The 18,836-nt window shown below is 46.8% G+C and overlaps 1 protein-coding gene across 3 annotated transcripts in view; it reads left to right on the top strand.

The window, feature by feature from the left end:
• The first annotated feature begins 5,831 nt into the window (after positions 1-5,831).
• The window catches only part of CGNL1 (cingulin like 1), an 83,910-nt gene continuing 70,905 nt past the window's right edge, over positions 5,832-18,836 (top strand). For all 3 annotated transcript variants that reach the window (XM_066636040.1, XM_066636039.1, XM_066636038.1), the window contains exon 1: positions 5,832-5,921. The gene's annotated coding sequence lies outside the window, so the exon portion shown is untranslated. The remainder of the gene's footprint in view (positions 5,922-18,836) is intronic.

The raw sequence follows: 18,836 nt of genomic DNA, 5'->3' as shown, positions 1-18,836 counted from the left end.
AAATGCAAGTTGTGAATCCAAATAAGAGACTCTGCATAAAGTACACAACTGTAAATGACATGACAATCAGAACATTACATAGTATAAATCAACTATCAAAACTGAATGTTCATTCAGGGCTGTTATGAGGTTCGGTGCATCCACCCTATTCTCCCCCCCCCCCGGTAATTTTTATTTTGGCTCATTTGCTCCCCCTTACTAGCTTTGCATGGCGTCATCGCTCTGCAGTTGGGAAGAGCAGGGGAGGCTAGCTGAGGCAGAGGCAATGGAGATGAATGCAAGGTGATGGCAGGTGACGCATTGCCCCATGAGGCTGGAAGGGAAGGGAAGGGCAGAGGGGCCTTTGTCTGGGCGTGCGTCTTGCCACTCAAAGACCCAAGTGTCTCCTGGCTTCCAGGGCCCACTAGGGTCAACTAGAGAACCAGCCCTGCCTCAGATAGTTCAGCTGATATCTGACATTCCAAAACCAGGTTAAACCCAGGTATCTTCTTCATTTAACATAATTTTCTTAATTCATGAAAACCAGCATCATTCAATAGTCTATTACAGTTTATTTTAAACAACATACAGAAACTTAGATCAGCCACTGAACATTTTCCATAGCTTCTGTACCGCTATCTGCTTTAAGCACTCTTTCTCATCTGGAAGGAGGTCAGGCCAGAGCAGTGGATTAGGCAGAGGATGATCAGCCCAACCATGAGGCACTGCCTTAGATGAGCACCGGTGGTCCAATGGCCACCTCTGCATCCATCTCACCTAGCCCCCTTTGGTCCCCTCACTTCCTCCTCCTTATGGCAGATGGGAGCCAGATCAAGAAAGCAGGAAGAAGCATTGCCCCACTCTTGCTTCTCTTGGATTCCTTGTTCCAGCTCCACTTTGCTGCTTTATTTCAAAACGTAGAGCAGCAAGGAAGAGGAAACAAGTAAGCTAAGCTACCTGGGGTGGGGTGGCCATCTTCAGCACCACTAGGCAGGGTGGGGAATCCTGTTCACATTCCCTGATTGGGAAGAGGACTGTTGCCATCCTCTCCTCCTGCTTCTGAACTGAAGCAGAGGATACAATGGCAACAGACAGGTAGCCAAAGAGGGCCGATGCTGCTGTTATCCTTCACTCGGAGTCTAAACTGAAACAGAGGAGGAGACAACACCCACAGGTGACTTCCACAGGGAGGATGGCAACAGTGAAGGGGGGGGGGGTAGAATTTTTGCAATACCATTTTCCCTTGGGCTGGACCTGATGCAGAAATGCAGCCTTCTTCTGTGGAGGAGCACTCGTAGTACAGAAACCACAAACTGTTATGACATTTTATTGTAACAATTTATTACATTTCTAGTCTCCCTCTTCTTCCGAGTGCAGTGAATATAAAGTACAGTATGTGATTCTAAGATGATTGCCCTTCTGGCTACCAACCCCAAACCTGGCAAGGCAGCTGCACTGGAGATGCTACAACCCACCACTTTCTTCTCCTCCACACTTCCTGTTCTGCTTTGTTCTCCTTCTTGTTGTCAATCCAGAAAGTGCAAAGAGGTGGAAGAGTGGGGAAGACTGGTGGGCAGATGGAAGTGAGAAAGACCCCTGCCACTCTTCCCCCTGAAGTGACCACCTCAGTCAGCCTCACGGACAGGCTGGTGCTACCAGTCCTTCAGATGCCATGGGCTCAGGCCAAGCGCACTTAGGGTTTTATAAGTCCAAAGCAGTGCTTGAATTGTGCTTAGAAACACACCAGAAGCTAATGTCGAAAAGTGGAAATGGAAAAGGTGCAAAAGAGAGCAACTAAGATGATTACGGGGCTGGGGCACCTTCCTTATGAGGAAAGGCTACAGCGTTTGGGCCTCTTCAGCCTAGAAAAGAGACGCTTGAGGGGGGACATGATTGAGACATACAAAATTATGCAGGGAATGGACAGAGTGGATAGGGAGATGCTCTTTACACTCTCACATAATACCAGAACCAGGGGACATCCACTAAAATTGAGTGTTGGGCGGGTTAGGACAGACAAAAGAAAATATTTCTTTACTCGCGTGTGCTCGGTCTGTGGAACTCCTTGCCACAGGATGTGGTGCTGGCGTCTAGCCTGGACGCCTTTAAAAGGGGATTGGACAAGTTTCTGGAGGAAAAATCCATTACGGGGTACAAGCCATGATGTGTATGCACAACCTCCTGATTTTACAAATGGGTTATGTCAGAATGCCAGATGCAAGGGAGGGCACCAGGATGAGGTCTCTTGTTATCTGGTGTGCTCCCTGGGGCATTTGGTGGGCCGCTGTGAGATACAGGAAGCTGGACTAGATGGGCCTATGGCCTGATCCAGTGAGGCTGTTCTTATGTTCTTAATGTTGATCTTGCAAAATAGGTGTGATAACTTCTGGGCAGGGTGGCCCAGCCAACAGTCTCATGGCTGCATTTTGGACTGCTCAAAGTCTCCAGGTGGTGTAAATATGGCAGCCCTGCTTACAATGCACTACAGGAATCAAAGCCTGAAGGTGGCCAGAGTGGCTAAACTGTGGGTCAAGGACATTCATCCCTATCTTGGAAAAGCTGCAGTTGGTATACCAAGCAAAGGCACCTCTGGCCTCCCAATCATGCTTTGGCATTCAGCTAACCTCATTTCCTGGGATTGTCATGTGACACTTTATTTTAATAACAATATTCCTAAGGGGAGCTTCTGGAGTGCCTGTTCTTGCTTCTCTGGTTGGTTTCAACTTTTGATTTATTGCCCTGTAACTGCTTATCATCCTCTGCTCCTTAACACAAGCATTACGTGTCTGCAGCCAGGGTACCAGGCCCTCTTGCTAACATAGTGGGAACTATGTTTTAAAAAAATCTGCTGCTCTTGAGTTTTGCAGTTGTGGCAGTGAACTATTAAAATCAGGCCTGGATTTCAAGCCTGGAGTCTGATGGAACAGCCAAATTTGCTTAGCTGAATCAGTGAGCTGAAAGTGGATTACATGTTTCCCATGAGTCCAGCCAACTTATGGTTTGGGTGCCAACGTTTCGTGTAGACGCTTGTCAGGGTTGCCTGTGCACAATACTGATGGGGGGTGCTGCTGCGCCACTAATCATGGCACTGGTTTGGCTTCTGTTTTTAGCATGAGGTCACACCTGTTCAATTTTCCTGTCTACAATGATTTGCCCCTTTAGTTAGGAGTCTGTGAGTGAGAAAAAAATGTATGGGGATACACATGCTTGTTGCTAATAATTATTTATGTAGAGTTAAAATAATACAGGTTTCTACAGGGGCCACTTTTATTTTGAAGATAAATTGGAAGTGCCTGGGGCTGCCTTTAAAAAAATCTGTTTATTAGGGGTCTGCTATTGTGTAGAATCTAAGGGCCCAATCCTATCCAAATTTCCAGCACTGGGGCAGCCACAATGCAGCCCTGAGGTAAGGGAACAAATGTTCCCATATCTTGAGGAGGCCTCCAAGACTGCCTCCCCAACACAGGAAACAGTGCATACCCCATAGGCACAGCAGCACTGGCACTGGAAAATTGGATAGGATTGGGCCCTAAGAGACTGACAGCCCAATCCTATTGGGCATTAGTGCTGCCAGAACAACTGTTTCAGCAGTACTAACTGCTGCAAAAGCGCCGTAAAGCATTTTCTAGTAGCATGCTGCTGGGACACTGGTGGGAAGGTCATCTTGGCTCTCCTGCCGCTGAAGCAGCCTCAACCTTCCCATCTGCAATATGGGGATAATTACCTACCATACTGGCGTGTTGTAAGGGACAACATCAAGATAAGTTGTGTGAAGTGTTCAGCACACTCAAAAAGCACCATACAAATGTTGAGACTGCAATTCTATACACACTTTCCTCATAGTAAGCTCCACAGAACACAATGGGGCTGACTAACAAGTGGACATGCATAGGATTGCACCGTGAGTCTTATTATTGTTAATTTCCTTGTTTATTTTTTATTAGAAGGAAATGAAAGCAAATTTCCTGTGATGGCACATTGTACAGTCACTTTATACACGCGGCAGTCCTGGATCACATTCCCCATTTGGAAATTTAGATGACCTGGCAGCCAAAAGATCTACTACTGGGAGCTTCACTCAAACTAATGCTACATATTCACTGGTTGCTAGGAGGTAAAGTCCAAGACACTCCCCCCTGCCCCCCCCAATAGCACACTGGGCATTTCCACTGGTACTGAGAGTTCCATGGCCAGCCTTGTAAGGTGGGCCCTTTTGATGGACATGGGCCCCAGCCAGTGCCCAATTAAGGGAGTGCCCCCCTGACACCACCGGATGACAAGCTCACTTCAGTCCCATTTAATGCATACAGACTCTTACACTTCTGTCCCACAGAATTCAATAGCACTTACTCCAAGGGAAGCAAGTCTATGACTGAGGCCTTCTGCTCTAAGGAGTGGAAGTGTATCCACCTGCCTTCTCAGTCATCAATACACATTAGACCCCCCTGCATAAATGGCAACATGTGACAATGCACCTTCGGGTGGTACACAGGACAGAGAGGGGCTCTTCTGTGGCCATGGCCAGCTGGTGGGGTGTCCCTGCCTAGGGAGGTTCAATTTGCCCACCCCCAACTTCGATTAGCTTCCTCCACCAGGTGACGCTGGACGTGGACCTGTTTCCCTGGGCTCCTAATCCCGGTGTGGTTTATGATGTGTTTGCTATGTTACTGTTTTATTAGTTTTTATCTGCTATTACAGGACAGCAAGAAGGTATTTACTGAGGGTTTTAGGAAGTTTTGGTTTTGTAGTTGTTATTCAAGTTGCTAATCACTTTGAGCACTACTGGATGGAAAAACAGGATGTCTAAAACAAACAATAAACATGAACAGTAAAGATGGGAAAAGTCCCCCCCCCTTTTAAAAACGTTATAGTACTATCCAAACTAACCATGTTAGCAGCTCATTATTTTTCATATCAGTAGCAAAATAAATATTCAAATATAGGGGAAAGAAATTGTCTGGCAGGAACACCGCCCTCCCCCCATGTGTCTTAAAACTTCCTTCTCAACTTCACTAGTACATTAATGATTCAGATTGTTTTATAAGAAAAAAAACCTTCCCCCCCCCCCCTGATTTCCAATGGGCTGATTTTTGATTATGTTTTGCTTGTTGTAAGCAGATTTGAGGTTATATTTCAAGGCTGCAATCCTAATACAGTACACCACTTCCTGGGAGTAAGCCCCACTCAATGCAATGGGGCTTATTTCTTGGTAGACTCGCATAGGATTGTGCTGTGAGAAAAGGACCACAGAGTTTTAAATAAAATAAAATAACCCCCCCCCCCCAAATATCATCAAAGTAAAGTAAGGAAGCCTTTCCAGGTTGGCTAACTGCAGAGTCTTCTGGTTTCTTCATTCTCTTTCCCTTGGGAGATCTGGTAGGAGCCGGGCAGGGTGACGAACACCCCCCCATACTCTGTCTTGCTCTTGTTCTCTTCCTGCTCTCTGCTCTCCAATGGCTGCATCATTCTAGCAACTTGGACTCAGTCGTCCCTTTGTTGCCCCTTCTTGTTTTAGGTACTTAAGCTGGCACTCTGTACATGCTCAAGGGCTCTGCCTCTCTTTCCCAAAGTCCTGGCCTTGATCAAGGGCACCAAGAGACGGCAACCATCTGCTTGAGGCCAGCCAGGACTGATGCACGTTTACAAGGGTTAGGAGGGATCCGACCAGACGGATCTGAGAGCACCAGAGGCAACCGCGCCCCTGAGCATGTGCAAAGGGCAATGCTGAAAGCCTGTGGCAGGGGGTGGGTCGTCTCCCGGGCCCGCCTCCGCCCTGGGTGGGCTCCCTGCTGGCCCCACCGTCGGTTCCTCCCCCGCCGGCCCGGAGGAGGCGGGCAGTCCCAGCCGCGCTCGGCCGCGCCTGGTGGGTGGAGGAGCTGCTCCCGCGGACGCTGCCTTGGCGGGGCGGTGCAGGCGCTGCTGCTGCTTTTCGTCGATCAAAGGTGCCAGCTGGGGGGACGAGACGCGCGGCGGGCTAGAAAAGGGTCCTGGAGCTTCACTCTGCTCCAGACGGGCTGGCGTGGGAGGCGGGCGCTCTGCACGTGCTCAGAGGCACGCTCCACTCAACCCTGAGCGGTGCTGCCGCCGGGCTGGCTGTTCTTGCCTAGAGATCGCTCCGGTGGTGGCCCCCGGTGCAGCTTTGTGGCGGAGGAGTCACTTGCGTTGCGTTGCAGTGACTTTGGAGGTTGGAGTGAGAAAGGAGCCAAGGAGCCCGGGCCGCCAGCACCGCGCAGTTCCATTTGCGTTGGGGGCAGCTGGGCACCCAGGCAGCAGACTCCCAGACAAGAGGTGGGGGGTCCCTGATCTTGCCTGGTGGCCTGACACATTTGCTGGCTGCTCAGCGCTCCAGGAGAGGCACCTAGGGCAGGGATTAGTTGACTTCGGGTAAGGGGGCTGAACCCCGTTTGCCAGTAGGGTGGCACTAGTGGGGTAGAGGTAGAGGTGATCCGGGAGCCCAATCCACCAGGAAGCTTTCTGGCAGAAGCCCCTTGAAATGTCCATACTGGTGAGGAGGGGAAGAGAATCCCCCCCATGCACTCCTGTGGCATCCAAATTAGTGTGTGTCTGTGTGGAAGGGAGGGGGGGCTGCCCTTTGGGTTTCCTGCTGCAGGTATGGAAACCTCCAGCTGGGCTTGCCCTGCTCTCCCTCATTTTTTCAAATCTTTCTAATATCCAAATAGTATTATTTCTAATCTGGTTTAAAGCATGTTTTAAAGCATGTAATAGTTTAAAGCAGCAATTTTCAACCACTGTGCTGCGGCACATTGGTGTGTCATGAAAGGTCTGCAGGTGTGCCATGGGAGTTTGGGATGGGGTCATTTATTAGTATGGTCGTCGAAGGATGTGAGCCCCCTGCCAGAAGCTTGGAGTGCCTTGTCAATTGTAAAAAAACTGATGATGTACCCATCAGTTTTTAGTGCAGAAAATTTTAGTGCCTTGTCAGTGTGCCATGAGATGAAAAAGTTTAAAAATTGCTGGTTTAAATTCTGCGAAAATTCTCCCCCCACCCTGCCACTTTGATTTTTAAGTAAATGCCTGATTAAATTTGGGATTCCATTTCCCACCATAGCAAAATTACTGTAGGTTTAAAATTCTGAGGAACAAGAGCTTTTGGGGTAGGTTGTACCCTGTGACCTGAATCTTCCTTGTCTCCTGCTTACTTGTGGTGCCCTGTGATGTCTCCCCATGCTCCATTTGAGTCTTTTGTGTACCTCCAAGCAGGGCCTCTGAGAGGAATTTTATCAAGGGGTACAAAGTTTCTTTTGGGCCGCTTTGCAGAGAGGGAAGGGCGAAACGGAGTAGGGGAGGGTTGTGACAGGAGAGCAGAATAGGGGCAGGGAGGGGTGAAACAGGGTGAGGGGAGGGTAGAGACAGCTGGAAAAGTCTTTGGAGCCCAAGTCTACCAACCCATGTGGCATCAGTAGTCTCCCCAGCATCCCCAGTTGTGGTAGTGTCTCTAGCATCCTGGGTGGGCAACAAGTCTGAGTAGATAGGAAAATGTAAGATCTCAGGAAATTTCTGGGCCCCTCTTTTGACCCTGGGCCCAGGTACAAATTACCCCTTTTACCCCCCTCTCCTAGGCCCTGCCTCCAAGTCCTGGATACTTTTTACACATCCCATTTTTTGGTTAGTAGAGCATGTTACCGCCCTGGTCTTGTTTTATGCCCCACTATGTATCTCTCAGTTATAGAGCATGCTATCTGCACAAGTTCTATCTCTGTGGGTTTATGGACTGGATTTGAACCCAGGTCTTGTCAAGTCCTCTGCCTCCTTAAATTTTTTCCAGCTTTCTGATGAAGTCTGGTTTGGCCAATTGTTTCTGTAAGTCAAGGCCAGCTGGAGGTTGGTGACAGTTCAGGATTGGCCTTTTGCAGATGGAGTTGTAGCTCAGTGGGAAATCCCAGGTTCAGCCCCAGGAGCATCTTCAGGTAGAGCTGGGAAAAGGACTGCTGTCAGTGCTGGCAATACTGACCTAAACGGATAGAGAGCTGGTCTTGGTGGAAGGCATTTTCCTATCTACCTGTTGTGCACACAGTATGGTGAATAAGGAATAGACGTGTGTGTGTTGGTGTGTCTGCTTCTTACCTTGCATTCTTTAGCGAATTCCTCAGATTCTTGAACTGGAAGTACCTTCTATTTCTCCACCTTCCTTTTAGTTTATCAATTATTATGTACTTGCCAAAGAGGGCATCTTTTAAAAAATTTATTAGAAATCCACTTCCGTGGTTGGGCTTGAGCAAATAATTTTCTATTTGCTCTTGCCAGGTTAACCTTGTGAATAATGGGAAGGATATATGCATCTCTATATGATGAAAGCTTTGGTGCAAGAGAGCAGTACTGAACATGGTTTGGCAATCTGAAAAGGCATTTGCACTTGGCTGAAGATCAGATTGTCATAAACCCTGATAGTCTCCCTGCCTCCCCAATTTATCTCATAAAATATCTTTAACATATCTTCTGTTCATAAAAAGGCCTGTAACTTGGTTGTGTGTGAGCCATGCTGGTGGTAGTGTAGCATGGGGGGGGAAATGAGACAGAACCCGGTGTGTCCTAGTGAAGCCATTGCAGAATTTGTCTGCTGTTAACTCTGATAACAGTTGGTGAAATGATTTAAATGTAGATCATAAACTTACAGCTGGTGGGAAAGGGAAGTTGACTTCTTAAGCAGCTGACCATCAGTGAAGTTGTGTAAGTGATGGAGACACAAAGAAAAGCACATCTTTGTATGCAGAAAGGGCCCTTCCTACACATGCCAGGAATTGAACCTAGGACCTGCTGTATCTGGAGAATCACTTCTGTTTAGGGTAGATGATGCTGACTTGGTAGAAGGCAGATTGGTCCATGGAGTGCCTTATACCATGGCAGCCATGATTTTTTTTTTTTTGGTCAGATAATAGCAGAACATGAAGGATGAACAAAGCGTGAAACTCCAGATTCACTCAAGTCAGCAAGAAAGTATTTTCTGTTGCTGCTTCTCCCACGTGAGCTATGCGCACTATCTTTCTGTGGGACTGACTTGGGCTGTGACTGTGGGTTTCCACTGCCCTACCTCAGGGAATCCTGTTCCTTGTCTGTGGAAGTTGTTTACCCACAAAAAGCACCTGCTGTTTATTGCACCTCATCACCTGCCTGTGCAAACTTCCTATGAAAGATGCTGGTCCATGAAGAATACTGGTTGGCTCTATTGCACCTCATCACCTTCCTGAGGGGAAACTGAGGGCAAGTCCTAGACAACACAGACCCAACAGCTGTGTGTTGCAAGGGGCAGTTGGTACTTATGTGCAAGCCATGGAAGCGTCTGTGCCATTTTTGACCTTCTCATTGTTATTGTGTAAAATCTTTTATAGTGCAGATTGGGATAGAAGTTCATTAAATCAAGAAATTCCAGGAAAAGCTATGAGGCTTCTTGCCTCTTTCACTGCCTGGTTCCTTACTTTTGTCTGCCCACTTATCTCCATGGCTGCTGCTCCTCCTGCTCCTTGAATTCTGAAAGGCAGAAGGGAATGGAGGAGAAGAGGAAATGTGGAAGAGAGGGGAAGTGATGGGCTAGACCGTCAGAGGTGCTGTAGACTGCAACTCTCCTCCACAGTTCTTTTCCTTTCTGTAAGCAGGTAGAGGAGGAGACATCTTGGATATGGCATTTTGCATTCAGCCTCAGGTGCCAGGTGGTCTTCAGCGAGCCCTGCAACACAGTTTCAAAAACCACTTGGCCTAGAGCAGCAATTTTGAACCTTTATCAACTTGTGGCACACTGACAAGGGGCTAAGATGGTAGGGGTACACCGTCAGTTTTTTAAGGATATACTTTATTGGAAAAACGAGTACTAAGATATAGAAATAACAAAATGCATTAGCACAAGCTTATATGGAGCAACACATTCAATCTGAACAAGAGCTGGCTGAAGAAGAGCATAGGTTCTACCCTCCTTCAAACTCCCCCACTAATAAATGACCCTCACCCCCAAAATCCTGTGGCACACCTGTGGACCATTCACGCACATCAATGTGCTGGGACGCAGTGATTGAAAATCGCTGGCCTAGAGGAATCTTAGTAAACTTGACAAGAGTTGATGATTAAAATGATTGGTGGGTGTTTTTGTCTGTTTTTAAGAGTGGAGATTCATGTGCCTTTGGTTGAGCACTTTTTTGGGGGGGAGGCCTCAACTTGAGTTGCAGGTTTTTTGGCTGTTCATTGATGTCTTCAAAGGAACCTCCAGGAAGGGTGGAGTTACTTCTCTTGAGGACTGAAGGAGTTATCAAATCACATTTTCCCAGAGGTGTCTCCATCATGAGACAAGCATGCTGGGCTCTTCCCCTTCACTTTATGAAGCTAACAATAGAAGAGCCCACTGTGTGTACAGACAGTTCTGCTTGAAGTTCCTGGGGCCCAGCAGATATTAAAAGGCTGTGGCCCAGGTTCCCTCTAACATTAATTCGCACATGAAGCCTCCAAGTATTAGTTGATGGGGAGCAGCTGGTGAGAGAACTCTTCTTGGGCAGCTCTTGGAGGCACCTGTCTGGTTTGTATGGAAATCAGATGCTGGGCTGAAAGGACTCACCTTGATCTTCAGCCATAATTTTACAAAATTGTGACACCTTTCCAGCCAGATGATTTATTTCATTCCATCCTATTAATAAGACAGCATCAAAATTTTGTCACTAAATTGTAGGCAGTTGTGTTGGTCCATTTAAAAACAAACAAACTACTCTTCAAAAGTTGGGGATTGTCTTTTTAGGACCAACCTAAAACTTCACCAAAAAAATTTCAAGCAGCAAGCTTATCAACTCTAACGAAACTCTTCATCAGGCAGATTGCCAGCAAAAGGATGGGATAAGTGCTGAAGATGGAACAGAATCAGCTGCTAGACTATATTCTCTGAAGACAGGGATACTCAGCCTAAAGAACCAGGACAGCTTTTGTCCTTAACACAACAGCCTCCAACAAAACGGGGATAGGTTTGCTCCCCAAAGCCTTATACAACTGTTTTAAAGGGAGCTCAGAGCTATGTCCTAAAATAGGGAAGACAAAATAAGTAGGTAAGAACAAGGCTGGGGGTCTGTTTTCCCCTTTGGTATTATAAGTGTCATTTGCAGCCTTGCAGCACTTATCAAAGCACAGAGCCCCTTTGCAAAGGAGCAGAAGTAAAACAAAGAACAAAAAGAGTGGGTTGTCTTTTAGGAATCTGATTTTAAGTGTTTTCATTCAGCAGGGACTCAATGGAAGTCAATTTGGTGGTAGCATGGAATGAATGGAAAATGGATAAGTATCAATTCAGTTATGGCTTGACAAATCATGTCAACATGTGTGCAGTTAAGAATGCACATTGCACATGGCTCTGATGACTCATGGTCTGCTCTTGGCTTGTGGGTATATGGGATATGATTTGCTAATGCAATTTGGCTTAACATTAACATCCACATTAAAGTTTGACAGGGAGTTTAATGAGTTTGCTGCAAACTGCAGCATTGAAAGAGGTGTCCACTTTCCTTCAAGTTCTGATGTTGTTCAGAAAGGTAGAGTGCACGTGCCCATTCAGCACCTACACCTCATTACCTCTTTTGGTTTCCAAATTTGTTTTCATGGTGTGAATGAAACTATTGTGATGTTGGCTTTTGTCCCTTGTTTGACTTACGAACAGCTGTAAATGCTGCAAGGCCGGGGATAACTGGTTGAGTGGGAACTGCAAGGAAGTTGGAAATAATGAATGTAAAGTTTGTTTTAAATTAATGGTGTACTGACTCCACATGTGCTGAGAGGTTGGGGCAGCTATGACAGATCTGCGTAAATGTGACCTATAGTTGAGACGTAAAACAAAATCTAACTGGTGTAGTTGGGAAATTCTCTTTTGTAGCTGTAAACTTTGCCCTCTGAGAAAACTTTCTAGCAAATTTCATCATCTTCGGCTGTGGACATTTGTCTGATCTTCTGTAGTCTCTCCCTAATGGAAGTGAAGTTGCAGTGTAAATGTTTTCCTGTCCAACTCCTTCTCCTGGTATCCACATGCTCCTGTGACTTGGGATCAGCTCCCTGTTTGCAGCTCTGCATTACCTATTGAGTGGTCTGGGGCTGACCCAAGACCACCCAGCCCCTGAGGCAGTGCTCCAGAAGCTGCCCACTTTGACCCAGCACTGAGGGCCCAATCCTATTCAGCTTTCCAGCTCTGGTGTAGCAACAGTGATTGTCCCTCCACCACAGGATACAGCACATACCCCACTGGCACAACTGCTCCAGCACTGGAAAATTGGATAAGATTGGGGCCTGAACCAGCTGTCTCCAGAATTGCTGTTTCTGCTTCCTAAATTTGAAAGGAAAATGAGGAACAGAGCAGGAGAGGAACTGAGGAAGAGAGGGGAATGGCAGGCTATACGGTAGGAGGCTCTTTAGACCTCTACTCTCTTCTCCTCCATGCTTCATTTTCTTTTTTTCCTCTCTTTCTGAATCCAGGCAGTGGGAGGAGGGATGGTGGATGGAGGTACCTCTGTCATCAGTCCATCATCTGAGTAGTCATTGTCTCCATTGGCCTCATGATTATGCCAGCCGTGGAGCAGTCTGAAGTCTTGTGGGTGTCTGGAACAAAACTGTCAGGAACTAGGCCTAGTCTGCTATAACTGCACATTTGTATGATATCAAACAATTGTATAGTCTTCCCTCTGGACCCAAGTGGCTAAGTGCCCAAGAGTATCTATCTGCCCTTGGATTGAGGCAAATGAAAGGATAAAGAATGCCATGGAGTGTGTTGAAGGCCTTTCTGGTCTATTTCAAGCATCTGAGTGAGCTTCCTGGCTGTTCCTTAATGCTTCTGCATTCATGCTTCCTTCCAAAGCAGAAAGCTTCTTTGGTCTGTGCACATGGCTTCACACTTTAAATCTATCCTCACCACCCCAGTTTCTGCTCTTCCTCATTAACAGTAACAACAAGAAAACGTTTTCATCCATAAAAAGTTGCCAGCCATGAAGGTCCCTGGGCAGACTTCTGCAGCTTGTTCTCCATTAACCTCAGCTGGTTGCTGTGAGGCTCAAATGCTCTTCTGAGCTGGGTACAAATGTGAAGAATATCCATGTTGGATATTCAAAACTGCCATATCTCCAGAAAGGCAGGCTAGTTTTACAGTGAGCTTTTGGCCAATGAAAGAAAGAAGGCGGGACACTTTTGCGGGAGCGGGAAGAATTTATTTTTGCCTCTTGTTGTCATGTCCCCTGTTCCTTGGTGCATCTGACACAAATAGTACGGCTTGTCTGCTGCTATAGTGGAATGGGGTTCTCCTTCTCCCCCCCAGCTGCAGCCATTTCCGTCTAACAAAATGATCTCTTGCATCCAGTTCCCTTCTCCGGTTAATCACACTTCTCCACCCCGCCGTTGTGCATCTACTGGTGCCTGCTTGTACTGAGCATGGCTTGGCCATGAAGGTGGATTATTTGCAAAGCTGTTTCTGCAGCACACCGTGCCATGTGCAGCTCGCAACAACCTTCCTCCTTCCCTTCCTCGTTCTGGTCTGTTTGCATTACTTCAGGAATTGTTTACCCAACAGCTTCTGGGAGAGAAATATGCCCTTTGAGAGCAATGGTAAAGTCGAAAGGTTTAGTCAAATTCTCCATTGCACAGTTTCCCAGTAGACTTCCTAATTCCTCTCCTCCCTTTATTGCTCCTGACAAAGGGACAGATGGAACACCCTCTAATGGCTCTGGAATTTCCTGAACTTGCTAGCAGTTTGGCCCTGTGGGACAATACCTGTGTGATGGCTTCATATGTGTGTGTGGGAGAGAGTCTTGGCACCCAAATTAGGGGTTAAGACTTTGGGGTTCTTGGGATGGCATGCCAAATCCTACCTTGTCATGTCTAGTAATGCACTCCCATACCCAGTCGTGCATCAGTCACCCTGCCTCCATGCTGCTGCTTCCTCCTCCTGCTCCCCAGTCATGAAAAGGAAGATGGAGAACGGAGCAGGAGAGGAATTGTAGAGGAGAGGGGGTGGGCTAAGTTGGAAGCTCTCTAGCCTTCCATTTTCTTTTCTTCCACACCTCTTGTACACCTGTTCCCAGCTTTCTTTTTCAAATCCAGGGAGAATGAGGTTACAGCAGAAGGGCCTCCGTTCCCCCATCAGTCTGCTACCTCAGGTTACTTTTTCAGCCGGTCTCATTGGCAGGCCAGCCCTGTTGGATCTTAGGAAGCCAATTAAGTCTTCTCTTCCTTGCTGGGTTCCTTCCTGTTCAGTGTCTTGTGAACCAAGGCTGGGGCATGTGCACTGGCTGGAGGGGTGTCTGCTGACCGCAAGTGAATGAATGACCATTGGCCTACGGGCAAACGGACCACAAAACTGTGCTGCTGTTAAAGGGAAGCTTTGTTTTTTAATTGTGACCCAACTGAAGGTCCAAAGTCATTTATGCCCAATGAAGGTGTTGAAGGGTGGAAGTGGATTTTGCAACCCTGTTCAAATCACATTTGCATCATTTTCTTGTTGTGTGTCTTAGTGTTCTTTAAAATTCCTCATTTGTCCGGTGTGGCTGGAGGTTGTCTGCAGGGGCTTGCCAGCAATTTGGAGCATTTTCTAATTATCCCAGTATGTTTGTGAGCTTTGGGACCTTTTAGTTCCGCCAGTGTTCAAAGAGCAGCCGCTGGAATTCCTGAGGAGAGAGTTGTTTGTAATTTCTTGAAGTAAACTTTCCTTGTAATTTGCTCTTTACCTTCTTTACTAGAGTAGGAAAAAATCTGTTGGTTTACAAGGCAGTGTTATAAAACAACTGGAGGTAATTTGCCTTCAGTGCAAATATTTAGAAGTTGCTCTCACAGGTTGTCCTCCAGTATCACTAATAGAGCTAGCTGCCAATTGGCACTTTGCTGGTTTGACTCTCCCCTTTGCCATTAACTCAGTAGGTAACCTTAGGCAAACCACTGCATTGGCCTCAGTCTTCCCCATCTGCAATATGCGGAATGTGCTCAGCAACCTCATAGGGTGGTGGTCAGTCTAACAAAAAGGTAATGCTTGTAAAGCACTTTGAATGCCCATAAGTGCTATACCAATGCTAATGTAATTATTGATGATGATAATTATGTTCTTGTCTTTCAGCAAATGGCCCATTTTCCTTTTTGTTTTCTGAGCTATCTCCTCAAAGTTCTGTTAAAAGAGAGCTGTAAAGTATTACCAGGTGAAAAATCAGTGGTGGTCCTGACCCTTTTTGTGCTAGGGGCTACCCCATCTGCTGCCCCCCCCTCCGACCTGGAAGTAACTGTGATAATGTCTTCACCTCTCTGCAATTACTTCTGTGCCGCCTCTTCCTTTCTCCCTTTTAAAAAAAGAGGGGAGAAAGGAGGTGGCCCTGATGGAGCCTTTCACGTCACTGCTAGTGGTGCAAAAGGCTTCATCAGAGCTAGAAGTGGTGCCCACCTCCTCCAAAATTGGAGGAGGCAAGTGCTGCTTCCGGCTGGCTGTCTGGCCATTCTGAGGACTGCCTTGTTCTCTTACCCCTTCTTTAAAGGGGAGGGGAAGAGGGTGGCCCTTAGATCATTGGGGAACTGCGCCAACAGTGGCTGCACAAGAGAGAAGATGATGTGGGGCAACAGAAGTAGTGGCACCTAACCTAATTATGAGGAAGCCACAAAAGAGTAGTACAGTACTGTACAGTGTTGGTTGTGATGGCACAGAAGAATGAAATAAGGGCAGGTAGACGAGGCCTAATCAAACTATGAAAGTATGGATAATAAGAAGTCAAGTAGTACATACATTAGATGTGAACAAGACGCTGTCCTTGCCGTCCAAATATTGATAAAGCATTAAATAAGAAATTGTGGAAGGCTAAATCACATAGCATTTATGGATCTAGCAAGAGCCTCCAATCTCCTTGTCTGGAGTAAAATGTTGGCTATGATGCAGGAAGACAGGAATAGACTCCGAGGACAGAAAAATGATATATAATTTATAGAAAAAAAGGAAGCTGTCATTAGACTAAATGCTATTGAAGAAAGAGCCAAAAAGAATAACGGAGTAGGGTGGCTGCTGTGCTGTATTGTTCAGCATGTTTGAAGAGGCTACTGTTCATAAAATGAAGCAGGGAGTAGGTTTGGGCATAAATTGAAGTAGGGAGTAGGTTTCAAGTAAATGGGACGGAAGGAATGAATTTGGCTATATTTTGTTAATTGGGGCCAAATCATCTATGAGTCTGACAGAGGTGAACTCCTCAGGCATTGAACTGGCAGGTTGTGATGCTTGCTGCCACCTCTCCTCCTCTCCAGAATGGAGCGGAGGAGGAAGTGTGGAGTAAGATTATGGATTAGACCAGCAGTTCTCAAAATCTCCAGGAGTTTGAGAACCGCTAGTAAATGCTTGTGGGGGTGGGGACTTGGAGGGGGGATGTGTTCTGGTGGCACCGTAGCGATCATGGCATCACAGGTGCCCAGAAGCTTGTCTCCCTACTGGGGGGGGGGTCATCAAACCTTGAAGAGGGTCCGTGAGGCCCGCAGCCCCCTTGGCGGGTCTCCCCAAAGCCCAAATCGGAGTGACTTCTGGTTTGCCAGGAGACACTTGGGGTAGGGAGGCAAGCCTCTGGGTCCCCACGGTGCCAAGATCGCTGCAGCACTGCCAGGGCACCCATTTGTGGATCACTCCCCTTTAGGGGGAAATGACCCATTTTTTGTTCCTATGGTGGGTCGCAACCCATCACTTTGAGCACCAGTGGATTAGATACATTGGAGACGTTCTAGCACATCACTCTCCTCCCCACCATATTTGTTCTTTTGAAATCCTAGGAGAAGCAGGAGGTGGAAGAATGGTGGAGGTGGAGGTTGGTGCACCACTGGGTGGGTGGGGGAGAAATGTCTTTTGACATGCTGCCTCAGTGATTGGAAAGTCTTGGGTTGGCCCTGTTGCTATTGATACAGCAGTGATGGCAGGTGAGGGTAGCTACTAAATACTGCTCTATAGCAAAGTGAAATGTGGGTGCTGGGTAAGGTGGAAGAAAGCACAGGCCTACAAATAAACCCATTTTTTTAGTTGTCAAGGATGTTTGAACAAATTTAGAATTTTTGGAGTGTTTGCAGAATTCAAAAATGGCATTGGTTTTGCCCGATTGGCTCTAGTTTGGGGTACAGCATAGCCACCTTATATGTTGATTCAAGCAGTTTCTTCATGAGGAAGCCATGGCACCACCTTCCTCACGAGGAAGCTGCTTGAATCTGCATTTAAGGTGGCTATGCCGTACCGCCCAAACTAGAGCCAATCAGGCAAAACCAATGCCATTTCTTGGATTCAGCACCCCAAATATACCCAAGAATAGGTCTAACAAAATGTGTCTAGATCTGTGAAGTAGATGTGAGTCATTTGAAATATGGTATTGCTGGAGAACAGTGTAAAGTGAATTGAGGTTGAAAGGAAAACAAATGAAGAAACATTGGGTGGCGATAAAGAAGGTTGGGTCTGGTGGGGCATTTTAGGATTGAGTCCACTGTGGAAACTGGAAGGAAGAAGAGCAAGGAGGGTTGCACTTACTAAAAGATACAATTACTGAAAGCAAATTAAAGAGGGAAAACGGGTGGAGACCTTGCATCTATTCAGACTTGAAAAGACTTGTGGAAAATGGAAAAGAGACTACTGGAGAGTTGTTGAAAACCAGTTTGGGATAGAAACACACAAGAGTGATGCTATTGCCTACCTTCCTGTTCTCAGTTGCAGCCTATCGTGAGTTTTGGCTCCCATTTTTGAAAGGATCCTTGAGGCTTTGTCCCTTGTTGTGTTGCTGAATATGTAAGTGCTCCCCTTGGAGATCACCTACAGAGATTGTCACACATTTAGTGATGCCGAGGATACAATCCCTGGTGTTTCTTTTTACTGCCATAAAACAAGACTGCCCCAAGACCTCATGCTACCTGAGGTGGGGTACCAAACACTACCCCTGGTCATATCTGGTCATATGCCAGCTATTGCTTCCATTGTTCTTTGTCCTCCCACTTCCTGGATTTGAAAAGGAAGGGTGGAGGAGAGGAGAGTGTTGACGCTCTAACCTGCCACTCTCCTCTTCTTTATACACTTCCACTACTGCTTCGTTTCTATTTTCTTTTTGGAGCAGCAGGTGCAATGGAGGCAGTGCACTCCCCACACCAATCCACTGCCTGAGGTGATTGCTTTGGTTGACCTTGTGGACCAGCCAGTGCCCACCCCCCAGTGAGTAGTGTTTTCATCAGTGTGTGAATAAACTCACTGGCAACATTCACAGGGAAGATGTCGTATCCTATTAAACTCCATGTCAAATGTTTTGCTATCGCTCTTCAGGATGCCAGAGTGGCTGAGGTTGTGTTTGCAGCTTTGCTCCCTGGAAGAAGTGTGTGACTTGATTCCGAAGTTCTGCTGGCCATTGTGTGACAGCACACCCAAAGTTGGACGGAACAAAGATGGTGGGGAAATTGTGGTGACCAGTGTTGGTTGAGGGAGAAACAAGCGCTGAGCTTTGTCCATTTGTTGAGGCAGACAACAACAAATCCAGATATATGGAGGAGTGGACATTAGTGGAGAAAGGAGTTGCAACAAGACTTAGGGAAGAAGGTTAAGTAGCTTTGACACCTGTACTTGCATAATTTCATCCATTTCTCTTGCAGGGGGTGAGGGGGGGCAGAAGTATCTGTGAAGTGTGGCTGCAGGTTGGCCTGTTCAACATGGCACTTGGTGGTGAATTTTTTTCCCCCTCCTCAAACATTTGAAATATTGAAGATAAACCTCTGACAATTAAATTCTCACCCATAGCAAGCTGAAACAGTGGAAGAAAATCTTGCATGTGAGTTTGAGAGGCTGATGAATATGGATTTACCTGAAGGGGGGAAAACCCAGTGGAAAGTAATTCAAAAACAGAAACACCCATCCCCATCCATTTGCA

This window comes from Tiliqua scincoides, chromosome 8, assembly GCF_035046505.1.
Source record: "Tiliqua scincoides isolate rTilSci1 chromosome 8, rTilSci1.hap2, whole genome shotgun sequence".
Taxonomy (NCBI): Eukaryota; Metazoa; Chordata; class Lepidosauria; order Squamata; family Scincidae; genus Tiliqua; species Tiliqua scincoides.
This window is presented reverse-complemented; position numbering and strand designations above follow the sequence as displayed.